At 39.5% G+C, this 16,736-nt stretch overlaps 1 protein-coding gene across 3 annotated transcripts in view; it reads right to left on the bottom strand.

Annotated features, from left to right (window-relative positions):
• The window catches only part of CAB39L (calcium binding protein 39 like), a 149,373-nt gene that overhangs the window by 113,411 nt on the left and 19,226 nt on the right, over window positions 1-16,736 (bottom strand). For all 3 annotated transcript variants that reach the window (XM_019650867.1, XM_019650869.1, XM_019650868.1), the window contains exon 2: window positions 3,271-3,346. The gene's annotated coding sequence lies outside the window, so the exon portion shown is untranslated. The remainder of the gene's footprint in view (window positions 1-3,270; window positions 3,347-16,736) is intronic.

The following is a 16,736-nucleotide window of genomic DNA, read 5'->3' as shown; positions in this document are numbered from 1 at the left end:
CCCCCAATTCCCCAATAAAATCTTTTAAAAAAAAGTCTGGCAGCTTCTTAAAAAGCCAAACATCCACCTACTGTATAATGTACCTATTCCACTTCTAGGTATTTATCCAAAAGAAAAGAAAGCATTAGGTCCATATAAAATCTTACACATGAATATTCACAGTATCTTAATATGTACTAGCAAAAAAAATTGAAACAAACTGTTTCTATCCATATGTGAATGGATAAATGAATGAGGTATACCCATAAAAATGACACATTATTCAGCAATAAAAAGGAATAAACTACTGATACACACAACATGGATGAATCTCAAAATAACTAAGCTGATAAAAGAAGAAAAAAAGTGAGTACTTATTTCTTTCCTTCTACTGTTTATTCCCTTTGTGTCATTATTTTCTTTCTCTGGATTAAGAAAAACAATTTATTTGTCTTCTTTTAGTGGTTACATTTGAAATACATCAGTTCGCACAGTACATGGACCTTAGAATACCGAAATTTCAATCAACCCCTCCTAGCTTACTTGCCATCGCAGGCCAGTACACTACTGTAGTTCTACCTTGTTTGTTGACCACAAATTAGACATTATTATTACTGTTTCCTTCTACCAATGCTGGCTTAGATTTATTCATGTTTTCTTTACTCCCTCTTTCTTCTTTCATTTCATATATTCCTTTTAGTACCACTTTCCTTCTTCTTTAAGTATACCATTGTGGACCCTGAGAAGGAAGATACCTACAAGAAGGTCTCCTGGTGGCTAACTGGGCTCAAATTTAAAAAACAGCCTAGCAGCCATTTCTATACAGGGGCCTTTCACACAAACTGCACTTCAGGGAGAAGCTTGTACCGAGCTGCCTGCCTCCTGCACTGACCTGTCTGCCTACACTGTGTGCCTGTCATTTAAGCTAGCTCTTATGAAGTTCCTGGAAATCTATTTCAGCCAAAAGAGCTGAGGCTGACAACTGTCTACTCAGAGCTGCACAGCCATATCCCCAATCAGCATCTTCACTGATCAATCAGAACAGTGCCTTTTGGATCAATTAAACTATGAGGATTTGGAGTCCTCATTTGCATGAGGACAGACCAATCAGGGACCATGGGCCGAGACTTCTGTCTATATAAGTCAGCTCCCCTCTGTCTGGGTGAGTATACTTTTTCTTTTCACCAAAGACAAAAGACTGTGTTCCCCCTGCTGGAGCTGATGCACCAAAGACATCTCCCCAGAGTAGAGTGGAGCAGACCAGTACAGATCAGATCTGTTTAGCCAGAGAGGGACCTTGCCCCAGGGCCACCTCACAGGCTTGCTGTGCTGCCTCATAATTGAGCTGTAACACTACTGAGCTGTTCCACAGCTGTGCTGTTCTCACAGCCCTGCTCTATCACAATTGAGCTGTTTACACTGAATAAAGTTTCCTTTTTTGCTGCATTCCAAAATGGGGATTCCTGTTGGTGTTGAATTGGCACCAACAACCATCAGTTGACACCATTTAGAATAGTATTTTTTTTAATGTGGGTTGTGACCTACTGGTCACTCTGCACTTGGCATTCTACAGCTTGACAACAGTAAAATGAGTGTTTCCTGTTATTTACCCTGCTTAGTGGTCACTAGGTTCCTTACATGTGGGGATTTGTGTCTTTCATCAATTCTGGAAAGTTTTTAATGGCAACCACGGAAATTGCCTCATTCCTATTCCATGCTCTTTCTGGAACTCTGATTGGATCATCTCATAATCTCTTTTATTATTTTCTATATCTTCTTTCTCTGTGTATGGCCTTCTATGTAGTTTCTTTCTATTTTTAACTGTGCCTTACATGCTGGCTTAATACACCATTTAATTTTTAAGTTCTATAATTATATTTTCATTTCTGATATTCTAATAGGTTCTTATTTGAATGTTCCCAATCACTTCTATAGTCTGTTACTCTTTATTTATATTTTTAAATCCCTTTTTTAATTTATTAAACATGTTAAACATTTATTTTCTGTATTGGATAATTCTTTTTTTTTTTTTAAGGATTTTATTGGGGAATTGGGGGAGGGGAACAGCACTGGGGAGTCGGGGAAGGGGAACAGACAAGTTGCTGTCCTTTTGTTCTTCAGTCTAGTTGTGGAGATCGTCGCTTCACTGGCCCATGTTGGTATTATCATTGCGCTCTTCCCGGGTGAGGCAGTCACTCGCCAGCCATTGCTCACGGCGGCAGCTCATGAAAGCTGACACCCGCTGCCAGCCAGCCCCACTGCAGCCTATGCCATCGCCAGCGACTCACGGCAGCCCAGCTCCAAGTCAAGCCATTGTTCACCATCTTAGCTGTAGAGGGCGAGCGTCACTGGCCCTCATGTGGGATACAAACTGGGGCCCTGCTGCTCAGAGCTGGAGTCCCAAGCCAACTCCTAACCAATGCGCACTTGACCGGCCCATGTATTGGATAATTCTAATTAATAAAATCTCTATAGATCTGTTTTAGTTGTTTGTGGTATCTGCCGACTCTTGCTCAAAGTGTTTTGATTTGTTTCCCCTTATTATGTTTTGTGATTTTTATATGTGTATGAGCTTATTTATTAGAATTTTAACTATGAGTATTTGATAATGGGGTTGATAACTCCCTCCATGGAGGAATTGTGATTGTTTCTGCCAGGTACCAAAGAGCATTACAGACCCAAGTCCATTTTAAATTAAAACTCTCTATTTGTGGAGTTTTAGGGACCATGAAAATAGTATAATTTCAGGCCTCAAATCCAAGAGAATGTGAGCTTCTAATCAGGAATTATTAGGGGAGCTTTGAACTACCCAGAGCTATACACTTCTCCAAAATGGTCTCTGATCAGGCCCGCTACACTCTGCAGAAGCCAAGGAATTTTCGCCAGGCCCCATTCCTCTCCCTGCACATGTTTCTATGGCAGCACAAATCCGGGGATGCTCCTGAAGTATTCAGTGACTTTGGCACTTGCTTACCTCACAGAATGTACTTGCTTTGTTTCTAGCCCCAGAAAGTTTCCCTTATTTTTTTTTAAAAGCTCATCCACTTATTTTAAAGGGTTTTCTTTTTCTTTTTTTTTTTTAAGTACTGAATCTAGTATTTTACAAATTTGCTGGATCTTTAGTCTATCATATTGCCAGAAATGGAAGTCTATTTAATACTTCTGCAATTCCTTTGTAAAATTTAAATCAGGGTATTGTATTTATTCCTGACAAATTTTAGTTTAGTGTGTTACTGTAGTCTGCAAGTCTGTCAAGAACACTTACAATCTGATTGAGTTATATGAGCTTACCTTAAAAGTTGTGTATCATCTGCAAATTGGTTTCAATTTTCTCAGCCTTCACCAAAGTCACTGATCAACCCAGCTTCTGAAAAAAAAAGAAAAGCTTCAAAATTAATTTTGAAAATTCAACATATTTTCTTATGGTTATCAGGTATATAGAATTATAAATTAAATTTCCACCATAATTATATACAGATAAATAAAATTAAAATAGGAAAATTCCCCTTCCCTAACTACTTCAAGTGATGGATCTTTTAAAAAGTAGTATTGAACTGAATGAAAATATTTTATCATCAGGGGAAACCAGCAGAAGTGTGAAGGGGTGGCTTGGCTGAGGGAAACTCTAACACCTCTGAAATCTCCATCAGTCCTCATCTTTTACAGGGGGAAATACAACTTATTTAAACTAGTATCTTAAAGGCCAATGTTTACAAAAAGGCTGTGCAAAGCTTAGAAGAGCATTGAAGTGTCACACAGGGAAGATTTGAAGGGTTTTTTTAGCTTTAAACAGCATATCGAAAACCCATGCCCACTAATTTTTTTTTTCTTTTCTTTTCTGCTTTGTCATACTTCTGGTCTGCATCTTTTACTAATTTCAGTCATCAATGAAACTTTTGTAAAACTTTTATCTCCAACGTCAATAAGACGACGTGTGTGTGTGTGTGTGTGTGTGTGTGTGTGTGTTATTTCCCATCAGAAATAAGAGAAAACTTACACTTCTCCCGTTCAGTACATTGCTCTTACATGAAGAACATATAAATTACTAACTTTGGATCTGCAGCTTTCTTTTCTGAGCAGCAACTACAGGTTTAAATAGAACATTTAGCCCCTAATGTTCTTTCTTCTCAACATATGATGTATATCCTGCAATAATATAGTAGAAAAAAACAGACTTTGGAATCACATAGGGGTTTAAATCTCATCCTCTCTGAACTTCTTAGAAAAATAGTATCATATATTTATATATATATATATTACCTAGAACAGTTGCCATATAACATGTACTCTATTATGTTAACTGTCTTTCTGTGTAATTTGCACTTTACTCAATCTGTTGAAGGGCTTTCCAGACTAAATTGAAGTTACAAGAAAGTTGATATATCAAATAAGTTGATAAACTTCTAAGGTTTGGTTCAATACTTTGCAACACTTAGGTTATCCAAAAATATACATAAAATACTTTTAAAATAGCAATACAACAATAATAATACTGAATATACCCCATTAGAAGGCACAGTCCAAAATCTATTTTCTAAAGTCACTAGAAATGTTCCTTTTCTTGTGTGGTAGGTATGTCACCAAAATGCTATATAGTTATGTAAATGTTTCAGTTCTTTTTTAGATTTTTCTTTTCTATCTTTTTATATAATTTTATTTTTGAACATGCAAATATACGTGATTCTCAGATTAAAACTATATAATCAAGTTATATTTAGAGAAATCTCTTTTCCATCATTGGCACCTTTTCTCTACATATAGATTATTCTGTATACTGTTATGTGCCTTTGGTTTTTTCCACTTCATATTATAATATATTCTGCAGCTCATTCCATATTGGTACATGGAAACTTTCTACATCTCTTTATGACTTCTGGGGAAAAAGGTGACTTGAAAGGGAGACGGTCTACCTGGAGATTGTTCCATTGTTGCATATACTTTATTTAATCAGTTCCCTATTAGTAGTCATTTTGATTGTTTCCAAGATTTTGCTAATACGTTAATGCTGTTGTAACTAACCTTATACAAATGCCCATTTTTATTTTATGCCAAGGTCTTTAGAACAAACTCCTAGAAGTCAGATGCTGGACTGAAGGATAAGTGCATATGCAACTTTGCTGGATATTGCCAAATTCCCTCCTGGGCTTTGTGCTTTTGTTATCTTTACCAGCAATGCATCAAAGTGACTGTTTCCCAGGGTCTATAGAGTACTCATATGTATTATAATTTTGCATTTTGCTGAGAAGCTTTAGTGTAATTTCTAGTTTTGCTTTCATTTGTATGTCTCTTTGTATGACTAAAATTGAACATCTTTTATATATTTGTCATCTGCATTTCTTTATCTGTGAACTCTGTTTTCATCTCTAGCACATTTTTCTACTGGGTTTTTGGTCATTTGCCTTGATTCTTAGGAGGTTATTTTCATTAAGCAAATTTGCTGTTTGTGATATAAGTTTAAATATTTCTTCCCACTTTGTCACTTTTTTTACTTTGCTCATCATGTAATTTCTTTTTAATATAGTGGGATTTATCATGGTTTTTACTTTTTCCTGGGATTGAGTCATAGTTATAAAATCCTTGGCTAACAATTTCATAGACTTTAAATTTGTACCATAGCTGTTTTGCTTTCTATGTTGCTGTGAGAAGTTTGTTGCTAGACTCTTCTTTCTGCCTGGAAACCCAGAGGAATTTTTCAATTATCTTCAAAGACCAATAGTTTTACTGGGACGTGACTTAGAGTTGACCCTTCTGGATCAATTTCCCCAGTACACAACAAGCCTTCTCAATAAGTAGATTTAAGCCTTCTGTTACTTCCAGAATGTTTTCATGTATTGAAGTTTAAATATTAGCTCTATTATTGTTTTTTCTTCTTAGTAACTCTAATTTTACCTGTTGTCTATATCAATCGCTTTTTTCTCTGACTCTTTTTACCTTCATTTAATTTTAATTCTTTTGGCTAACTTATGTCTTTCCTCAATGTCCTTTATATTCAGTCAAATTTATTCTCCTTCAGGTACCTTGAATGGTAGCTTCATTTTAAAAGATGATTTTTCTGTTTCTTCATTTTATGTCCTGTTCAGTAAATTGCCTTTTCATATCTTCCACTTTTTGTACATTTGTTTTGAGGTTCTGAATTTGTATTTGAGAATTTATCTCTGAAAATGCTTGTTTAAGAATATTTAATTCAGGTAAGAGTATTGTGCTGTAGCTTTCGTAAGCTCTGTAGTTGAATGTTCTGGGGGGGGGGACTTTTCATTATCTGAAATATTTGGACTCAGTTTATGTTTTCTACTTATAGTAACTTTATATGGATGCTGTTTACCATTTTTTGTTCATTTTGAAGTGTTTTGATTTTCCTGAACGAGACAACAACAGTACATAAACAGGAGTGAGGGATTTGGAAGAATGGCTGGATTTTTCAGTTGAACAGCACCTCCTGTTGGTATAATATAGAAAGGTTTCTAAATCAATGACTCCCTTTTTGAATGGGAAAAAGGTTGATCTGTCTTCTACTCTGTTTCACCAAGATCCTTAGTTTCTACCTCTTCTTTCTCGTTACCACCAAGCCTCGAGGTAGATGGTGCTTTTCCCAGAAGCAGTGCCTTTCTGAGACTGCCTCTTTGGTCCCATGCACTTTTAAGTCCCCTTCTTTTGCCTAATAGGTCTCAAACCTCTTAGTATGTCCTTCCTTAGGATGGGGCATTCTCTTTCTAGAGTTATTTAATCTGCATCCTACCGACCCTAGGTCCTGCTCACCTGTCCTCTGTTCTGAACAGTCTCAACCTCACTTGCCACTTCAGCATAGGTTCCAGAGCTGGCTCTTCTACATTTCAGTGTTTATTTTTCTACACACCCATAATTTGAAATTATGTGAGACAAGGGTAGTAGTGGTGGTTTAATTTGCTCCCCTTATAGATCTGTATTTTTTTAAGGTATATGGAGAGATCTGAATTTAGAGTTGCCATCATCTGATGGAAACCTGGAGTTGGGTTTTTATTTTTTATTTTTAAAATTATTTTTTAGTTTTATTGCACGTGATCAGAATTTTGACTTTTTAGCTTTTGGGACTGAAGTTTTCTTTGTGTTCTAACATATGGTAGCTTTTTATAACTGTCCCATGTGCACTTGAAAATATGTATTCTTAATTTGTGCATCCAGGCTGATACAAATCTGTAAGAGCTACCTTACTGATTATGTATTATGATTAATTTTTTCTGCCCACGCTACTTTTATTTTGAGAGGTATGTTAAATTCCCTTATGATTATCAGGTTTATATTTCTCCTTACATCTCTTCTAGTTTTTACTTCATGAAAACTGTTGAGCTGTAATTTGGTAAATAGACATTTAAAAAAAATGTTCATTGTGAATGTAGCCCCTAGCTTATACAATATCTTTCATCATAATGCTTTTTGAACTAAATTCTGCCTTGTCTGATACCAAGATGAACTGTTTTTTAAAAATTTGCATTTATTTGATATATCTTTGCCCTTCCCTTTATTATGATTATTTAAAAAATATTCTTTATGGGGCCGGCCAAGTGGCGCATTGGTTAAGAGCTGGCTTGGGACGCCAGAGGACCCCGGTTCGGATCCCACATATGAGGGCCAGTGACACTGCCCTCTACAGCTAAGATGCTGAACAGCAGCTCAACCTGGAGCTGGGCTGCCGAGAGTCACTGGTGATGGCGTAGGCTGCAGCCCCTGCTGCAGTGGGTTGCCATGGGCTACCATGTGTAGCCAGCAGCCAGCAGCCACTGTGAGCTGCAGTCCAGAAGCCGGCGACTGATCTGCTTCGCCCAGGAAGAGTGCAATGATGGTGCCAACTTGGGCCAGTGAAGCGATGTCCTCTACTAAACTGAGGAACAAAAGGACAGCAACTTGTCTGTTCCCCTTCCCCCAATTCCCCAGCGCTGTTCCCATCCCCCCAATTCCCCAATAAAAATCTTTAAAAATTTTTTAAAATATTCTTTATAAATTCCCTTTATTAACTCATACTTTTTACAACTATATCTTTTGTATATAGCAATCATTAAGTAAATTGAGACCATATAATTTATTATTACACTTGATGGTTTTGGTGTTGTGATATTTCACATCTGATTCATTTTTTTTGTCTGTGTACACACACACACACACACACTATATATATATAGATAGATAGATAGATAGATAGATAGATAGATAGATAGATATAGATATAGATATATACACACAGAATGTGTGAGTATTACTATGTGGTCTGTTTTATCTGACCTTTTTAAGGGAGGTATTTCTTTTAGTACTTGAGAGTTTTTGTGTATTTTGTTCTTGGGGTTTATTCTATAGTATCTTTAAATAATACTGTTCATGCCCCTTCCCTCTTTTAAAGATACTATTTCCTTGCTATTAGCAGTAACAAAATTAGTAACTTCCTCTTCTCTTCCTTCTCCCCTGCCATCTTGTTTTGATCACTGATATTATTTTTATTAGTGTTTTATTTTATATATCTAAGTATGTATACTTACTTATAGTATGCTTAAGCTTTCATCAGACCACTTCAAGTGCTATCCTTTTCCTCCCAGCTAATTCCTAAGAGGCAAACAACCACCTTATTCTACTTTCCATTTACTCTCCCCTTTCCTTCCCATTTTTTTGTGGGTTACATTATTTCTACATTGTCAGACTATATAATATTTACATATCATTCTATCACCATTATTTCTGTATTTTAATCTTAGTGCTACAAAAAAAATACAATGTTCACCACCTGACTTTGTACTGAAGATTCTCCAATCATTTCTTGGTTGTCTGAAATTTGTTCTCTCGTATGTTCTTTAGGAAGGATTCATAGAAACAATATTCCTTGAGTTGTTTCATGTTTATAAATTTTTGCTGATATCCTAAATTCTTGAAAGATAGTTTGGTGAAATATGAAATATTTATTTCTTTGAGTATTTAAAAAATGTTTTATTATCTAGCGTAGGAGGTTGCTGCCAAAAATCTAATCCAATCTGATTTTCTTTCCAAGTCGAGTTGGTCCTTTTTTTCAAGGATACAAAAAGGTATTTGTGTGTGTGTGCATGTTTGTTTTTTTTTAATTTTTAAAATCCAACAATTCTATAAGAATACCTCTCAATGTTAACTGTTCTGGGTTGAATTCCCTAGATTCACGGTGAGTCTTTCAACATAGATAGATTTAAACATTCTTTAATGTCAAGTGTTCTTGAACTATAATCCTAACAGCTATTCTGTCCCATTGCTTTGGTTTACATTTTATTGTGGTAAACAATATAAAATTTGCCATTTTAAGTGTACAATCCAGTGGTATTAAGTATATTCACAATGTTAGGTAACCATCACTACTGTGCTTTGATACATTTGGGGAACTCCTAATACATATATGTATTTTGGCTCCTTTTGCCTATCTAGTCACTTCTTTTTCACTCCTTAAAAAAAAAAATCTTTGTCTGTTTGATTTTATTCTATTTTCCCCCTTTCTATCCTCTATTTCTTTATTGTGCTTTCTGTAATGTATACTCAGTTTTTTTTCTCTAATTTAATCAATGTCACTTTTTCCTAATTCTTTCTTGAGTTCTGTTAGCTCTCATTTCACATCCTTCTATAACCTAGTCATCTCATTTCTGAGCTTCTTTGATTTGATTTGTGTGGTTCTTTCAAAGGTTTCATCTTTTCCTTAATTTCTCATTGCTTATATTGAAATACTTAGATCATTTTCATCTCTGTATAGTCACATTTTTTATGTGTTTTCATTATATATGTTTTGTGGCTCATTTTTAAGCTTTTTTTCTTACAACTTAGTATATGTAATTATCGTCCCTTGCCCCATATATTTGTGTTATCCTAGACTAAGAAGAGATTTGTTCCTGTGTTACACTGTATGAATGTACTTCAGTTTTTAAAAATCCATTCCTCAGTTGAGACATATTTGGATTACTTCCAATTTTTCATGATTACAAATACAGCTGCTATAAATATTTGAAGAGAGGTGATTGATTACAGGTTTTCATTTCACATTCATGAGAAAAACATAAAAGTCATTAGGAAAATGCAAGTTGAAATCATAATGAGATGTCACTACATATCTCATATAATGGCTAAAAAATGTTTAAAAATTAATAATGCCAAGTGCTGGCAAGAAAGAGAAGCTAATGGAGCTCTCATATCTTGCTGGTAAATTTCAAACTAGGAGTGGGATTGCTAGGTCATATGGGAAGGGTATTTTGATTTTATGAGAAACTATCAAACTGTCTTCCAAATGTCTGTAGTATTTGCATTCCCACCAGCAAGATTTGAATCCCATTTCTTTGCATCCTTGCTGCTGCTTGGTATTTTTCCCTTTTCTTTTTTTGGGGGGTTTGGGGGGAACACTTGAAATTTGAAGATAGTGTAGTGGTATCTTATTGTGGTTTTAGTTTGCTTTCCTTCAATGACTATTGTATATTTTTCCCATTTAACACGTAATAGTGACCATTTTCCTATGTCATTACATAGGCTATATCACGAAACACCCTTTGAAAATATTCCTTTCAAAAGGTTGAAATATAGCCTACTATGAAATGTAGCCTATCATGGGTGTGCCATATTTTACAAAACTATTCTTCTACCATTGGGTATTTTTTATTTCCAATTCACAAGTATGAAATTATACTGTGATCATAAAGCTTTGACTCCATCTCCATTTCCATAGAAGTTTCCTATAAGGAATAAAAGAGTATACATATTTTTGTCTCTTGATATATGACAAAATGCTCTAAAATACTTCTTTAATTACAAGTTAAATGTTTTCATGTAAGCCATTTGTGATTGTTGTTGTGTGATCATGAGTTCATGTCCTTTACTCATTTTCTGTCAGGGTACTGACATTTCATTTGTTGGTTTGTAAGAGATGAATATACTCCCCAAACGCAGAGAACACACTACATATAAAGCAAGATAGGCCTACCTCTCTTGTATAAGCCTTCCCACTCAATTCTTTATTCTATTTGAAATATGAAATACACTTCAAATGAGGAAACATTTATTCAATATCAACTACATGCAAACGTGTTCACCAGACTCAAGGACTCTTTGCCTTCCAAGAAATTATTTTGTTTCTCATGAAGTAATATAAGATATATACAAATGGAGAATTTGAGTATAGGGTAAGAGGAGATTGTGATTGAATAAAATCTGTCTATACTTTAAGAGGAAAAAAATTGAGCTAGGCATCAATTACTATCAAAAGAAAGTAATTTTGGATAGTAGGAACCATTTTTACAGAGAGAAAGGAAAAGCACAAAGTAGCCCCTGGGTTTGCAAGTGATAATACGGGCCACAAGCATAGTATTTGAGGGTCATAAGTTACCCACCTTACTCCTCCCAAATATAAGTGTAGAAGTCTAACAGTGCCATCAAAAGTTCATGAAATTGTAATACAAAAGACAAAATTGTTACTTAAAATATAACACATATAAAAATAACTTTCTTAAAATTAAGGTAGAGAAAAGAATCCTACTGATTGCCACTTACAAATATTCTGTGTGCCCTACCACAGTAACATTTTAGCCTTTTATATAAGTATGTGGCAATATAATGGTGGGCAGTGAAGCAGGTCCACAAAATGGAGCTGCATGATGAAGATGGTAGAGCAACACGTTAGAAGGAGCGTGGGTCCCCGACAACTTTTTATAGGAAAGCTACCTCATCAGTTCATACTGATGAGTGGCTCATTGGTTAAGATTTGGCTCGGGAGCGCAAGCTCTGAGCAGCTGGGCTGCTGGTTCAGATTCCACATGGGCTAGTGATGCTGCGCCCTCTACAGCTAAGATGGTGAACAACAGCTCCATCTGGAGATGGGCTGCTGTGAGTCGCCAGCAACGGCGTAGGCTGCAGTTGGGCTGCAGTGGGTTGCTGTAAGGTACCGTGAGTGGCCGGCAGCCAGTGTGAGCTGCGGTGAGCTGTGTGAGCCTCCGTGAGCGGCTGTCCAATGGCCAGCGACTGATTGCCTCACCCAGGAAGAGTGCAATGATCACAATGCTAACATGGGCCAGTGAAGCGACATCCTCCACAACTAGACTGAAGAACAAAAGGACAGCAACTTGTCTGTTCCTCTTCCCTGATTCCCCAACACTGTTCCCTCCCCCCAATTCCCCAATAGAATCCTAAAAAAAAAAAAAAGTTTTAGGCCACAATTATTTTTTAGTTTCTCTGTCATAGCAGCCAAACCTGTATCTTAACTAATACAAATTCCAAGTTGAAGAGTGCAGGCTTTGTCAATAATACAATGTCATATAAATGCTTTATAAAAAAAAGCATTAGAAAAAGAAAAGGGCCTAAATTAGAGCAGTGGCAGTGAGAGTAGAAAATTGATAAAGAAGAGCCATTTTGGAGGTTGAAGCAAGATTATACAGTTGGGCAAAAGGGAGAGGTAAAAATTTCAAGTTTTAAATCTTAGCCACTCAAGAAACATAAAAGAGGGAGAGTTGTATATCAATTAAGATTTAACTGTCCAAAAGGCTTTGAGTAATGTTTATTAAGTACTCAAGACAGAACTTGACAGAGATTTAGAGCTCATTTGCACACAAATAATAGTTTAAGCAGCAAGAACAAATGAGATTACAAAGGGAGAAGTCATAGTAAAGACAAAATTTTAGTGTTTTGATTCCTCCATCTTTAAAGAAAGCCAAATATATACTACTTTAAATGTCTTCTCCTTTAAGTGAAATAATCTGAATGTCCCACGTGTTTATCTCAGAAGCATTTTCAGTAGTTAATGGACATCCTCATGATTCAGGCATTCAGTCAATTTCATTGATTAGCTGAACAGCACACACTGCAGTGGTCATTTTGACCTTTACATTGTTTTAAATCATTTTATTTTTAGTCACATTGTTTAATTTATCCCCATAATGAGCCATATTGGGTAGACCAGAAAAATGATGGCAAAATGCACTACATTAACGAGAAACAGAGAAATATTTCTGAAAATTAATCTCAAAATGGTCCCCTAAAGTGACATTTATATAATAAAAAATACAGCAAGGTATTTCTAGTACTTCAAAAATAATTTTTAAAAGAATGAATATTATGGGCCGGCAAGTGGTGTGTTGGTTAGGAGTTGACTTGGGACACCAACTCTGAGCATCAGGGCCACCGGTTCAGATCCCACATGATGGCCAATGACGCTGCACCCTCTACAGCTAAGATGGTGAAAAACAGCTCGAACTGGAGCTGGGTTGCCTTTAGTCGCCAGCGACAGCATAGGCTGCAGTGGGGCTGGCCAGCAGTGGACATGAGCTTTTGTGAGCTGCCGTGAGCCGCCATGAGCGGCTGTCCAATGGCCGGGGAGCAACTGCCTCACCCGGGAAGAGCGCATTGATAATACCAACATGGGCCAGTGAAGCGACGTCCTCCACAACTAGACTGAAGAACAAAAGGACAGCAACTTGTCTGTTCCCCTTCCCCGATTCCCCAGCACTGTTCCCCTCCCCCAATTCCCCAATTAAAAAAAAATCTTAAAAAAAAAAGAATGAATATTATTTGCAATTTGTTTTTTCAGTTACTAAGAGGGAAAACCTATTGTGGCACAGGGCCCTCATCAAAGGCTTTCCCGGACCGCATGGCCACCAAGACTTCTGCGTTTAACATTTCCTAATTCCTACCTCACCTGGGAGCCAGTCAGGAACTAACACAATGCCGCATGTCCTAATAAGGTATCCTGGCTGCTAACCCGGAAACCTCAGGGTATATAGCTCTGAGTCCTGTCCAGATCGGGGCTCAGCCTCTGGATATGAATCCGCTGAGCCAGTGCCGGCATCAATAAACATTGCTTCCCACCCTGAGCCTTGGTGTCCTGTCTCTCTGTCCGAGTATCCCGCCACATAATTGGGGGCTAGTCCAGGATACGGAGACGGCGATATTTTCCGCCTCTCTTGTCCCTGAGGCCTGGCTCCCCCAGATGAAAGGGGATGCGAACTCTATTGGCGCCAGTGGACCCTTGTCCGTCAGTGGGGACGTCTCCCCTGCCGGCCACGGGTGACCAACCCGGGAGCACAAAGGAACCTGGAGGGCTACAGGAACCAGCTTGGGAGCCCTGCCTGACCAGACAAGTTGGGTCCCTTAAGGCAGCCTGTCCATCAGTGGACAGAAGAGGACACTGATCGCCCCCCGGAGTCACCCAAGTATCTCAATTTCTGAGCGAAACCATGACTCCCAGGAACAGGGCAGCGGACAGAGAATGAATCTGTCTGAGTCCGTATGAATAAGATGCAGTCTGTCTGCGAAGCGAGTGGTCCTTCTGCTGGTCCATGGCAAACCTCATATGGCTTAGGGTGGTATCGCTAAACTGTCTCATATGGTTTAGTGATCCAAGTCGGGGGCTTATACCGACCCACCAATTGCTAAGAGGCGCCTGAAATATCCCCGCGAGGGGAGCAGCTGAAGACGGACAAAGTGAATCTCTGAGTGGTTGTGTGTTGCGCCAATTGCGGGTGGTTGCGATGGGTGGGCGACAGAGTACTCAGACTCCATTAGGATGTATGTTAAAGAATTTAAAGAAGTGGTTCTTGGGAGATTATGGTATTAAGATGACCCCCAAAAGCTCCGCACCTTCTGTGAAATTGATTGGCCATCATTCGGCATTGAATGGCCAACAGAGGGAAGCTTCGACAGGGACCTCCTTAGGAGAGCCTACTTCGTCGTTACCGGCAGCCCCAGTCACCCTGATCAGTTCCCCTACATCGACTTGTGGGAGGCCATTGTATGTACTTGGCCCCCTTGGTTGAGATCCTGTTTGGAAAATCAGAGTAGGGTTCTTTTAGCCCGAGCTATGGTCCCCTCCCGGAAGCCACTTAAGGACAAAACAAAAAGACAAAAGCCGGTCTTGCCTTCAGACCCAGAGGAGATCCTGCCACCCTATTTGACTATCTACCCGCCCCTTCCACAGGCCCCTGAGCCGCCAGCCCAGCCTTCAGTGCCGCCCTCACCAGCCCCACCAGCCCCACCCGCTACCCCCTTTCCAGACCCTCCTGCTATGCCGCCGCCTCCAGTCCTGACCCCGTACGGGTCCACAGATGGGCGGCTGTAGACAAAGGGCCCTGAGGCTGATGCTCTCCAGCTCCCCCTACAGGAAACCAGAGGCCCCATCTACTATGATCAGGATGGCCAAATTCAGGGAGGCTGACACATGTTTGTGTACCAGCTCTTCACAACCACCGATCTCTTGAATTAGAAGAATCATACCCCATCATATACTGAGAAGCCCCAGGCTTTGACTGACCTCCTTCAGTCAATCGTTCCAACGCATCGGCCCACCTGGGCCGATTGATGGCAACTCCTCTTAACTCTCTTCAACACTGAGGAGCGCTGGTGAGTCACCCAGGGAGCCATAAAGTGGCTGGAGGAGCATGCCCCATCTGGGGCCTTAAACATTCAAATGTATGCCCAAAACCATTTCCCTGAGAAGGACCCCCAATGGGACCCCAATGACGACCGTGACTTTCAGATGCTGGAACGGTATCAAGCCCTTATAGGAGGCCTAAAGGATGGTAGCAAAAAAGCCATCAATATGAACAAGATCTCTGAAATTCTCCAGGGACCCGAGGAAAGCCCAAGACAATTTTATGAAAGACTCTGTGAAATGTTCCATCTCTACACTCCCTTTGACCCTGAGGCCCTCAAGAATCAGTGGATGGTCAATGCTGCTTTCATCGGGCAGTCCCAGGGCGACATCCGGCAAAAACTTCAAAAACTGGATGGATTTGGTGGCATGAATATCAGGCAGCTTCTCGAAGTGGCGACCAAGGTCTACGTCAATCATGAACAAGAGGCTCGTCAAGAAGTGGATCAGAAGACAAAAAGGTGAACTTGCTTACTGCTGCACTTGTCAAGCGGGCTGGGACCCCAGGGTGAAATGCCATTCCAAACCTGGGACAATCCCAGTGAGTGCGACGTCAAGGGAGACCACGCACTGGGAGACAAAGGCTGGGACAAGACCAATGTGCTTACTGCCACCAACGAGGCCACTGGAAAAATGAATGTCCTCAGCAGTTGGGAAAATTGCTAACAGGTTTGAACCCCCGGAGGCCAGGTCAAATCACTCACGGCCGTTACCAGCCGCCCCATCAGGCACTAAACCTTTCTGGAGACGACTTCATTGGACTTGCTGGTATAGAAGAATACCGGGAAGATTAGGCCAGACCGGGCTCCATCCAGCTAGGCCCCCAGGAGCCTATGGTCTGAATGTTAATTGGGGGCCGACTCATTGACTTTATGGTCAACACAGGCACTGAACATTCCATCATGACACAGCCCATAGGTCCCCTCTCCCCAAAACAGGTCACCATCACAGATGCCATGGGGGGACGGGTCTGTCGGCCCTTTCTACAGCCTCGACAATGCACCCTGGGAGGCTGAGAAATTACTCATCAGTTCCTCTACCTGCCAGTCTGCCCTGTAGCATTATTGGGAAGAGACCTACGAGGAAAACTCCAGCCTCAAATCACCTTTAACCATAGTGGCAACACCGAGCTAACATTAGGCAAATCAGGGGCTAAGATTATGTCCCTCACCATACCTCGGGAGGAAGAATGGCGACTCTTTGGTCGTGTAGAAGAGGTCCGAGAGGGACCCCAACTCCCCTTCTGAATACCGGGAGTTTGGGCAGAAGACAACCCACCGGGCCTGGCACGACATGCGGCCCCAGTAGTTGTAGAGCTAAAACCTGGGGCAGAACCGGTGCACCACAAACAATACTACATCCCCCATAAAGCACAAGTAGG

The sequence above is a fragment of the Hipposideros armiger genome, unplaced genomic scaffold, assembly GCF_001890085.2.
Source record: "Hipposideros armiger isolate ML-2016 unplaced genomic scaffold, ASM189008v1 scaffold_148, whole genome shotgun sequence".
In the NCBI taxonomy this organism is placed as follows: domain Eukaryota; kingdom Metazoa; phylum Chordata; class Mammalia; order Chiroptera; family Hipposideridae; genus Hipposideros; species Hipposideros armiger.
This window is presented reverse-complemented; position numbering and strand designations above follow the sequence as displayed.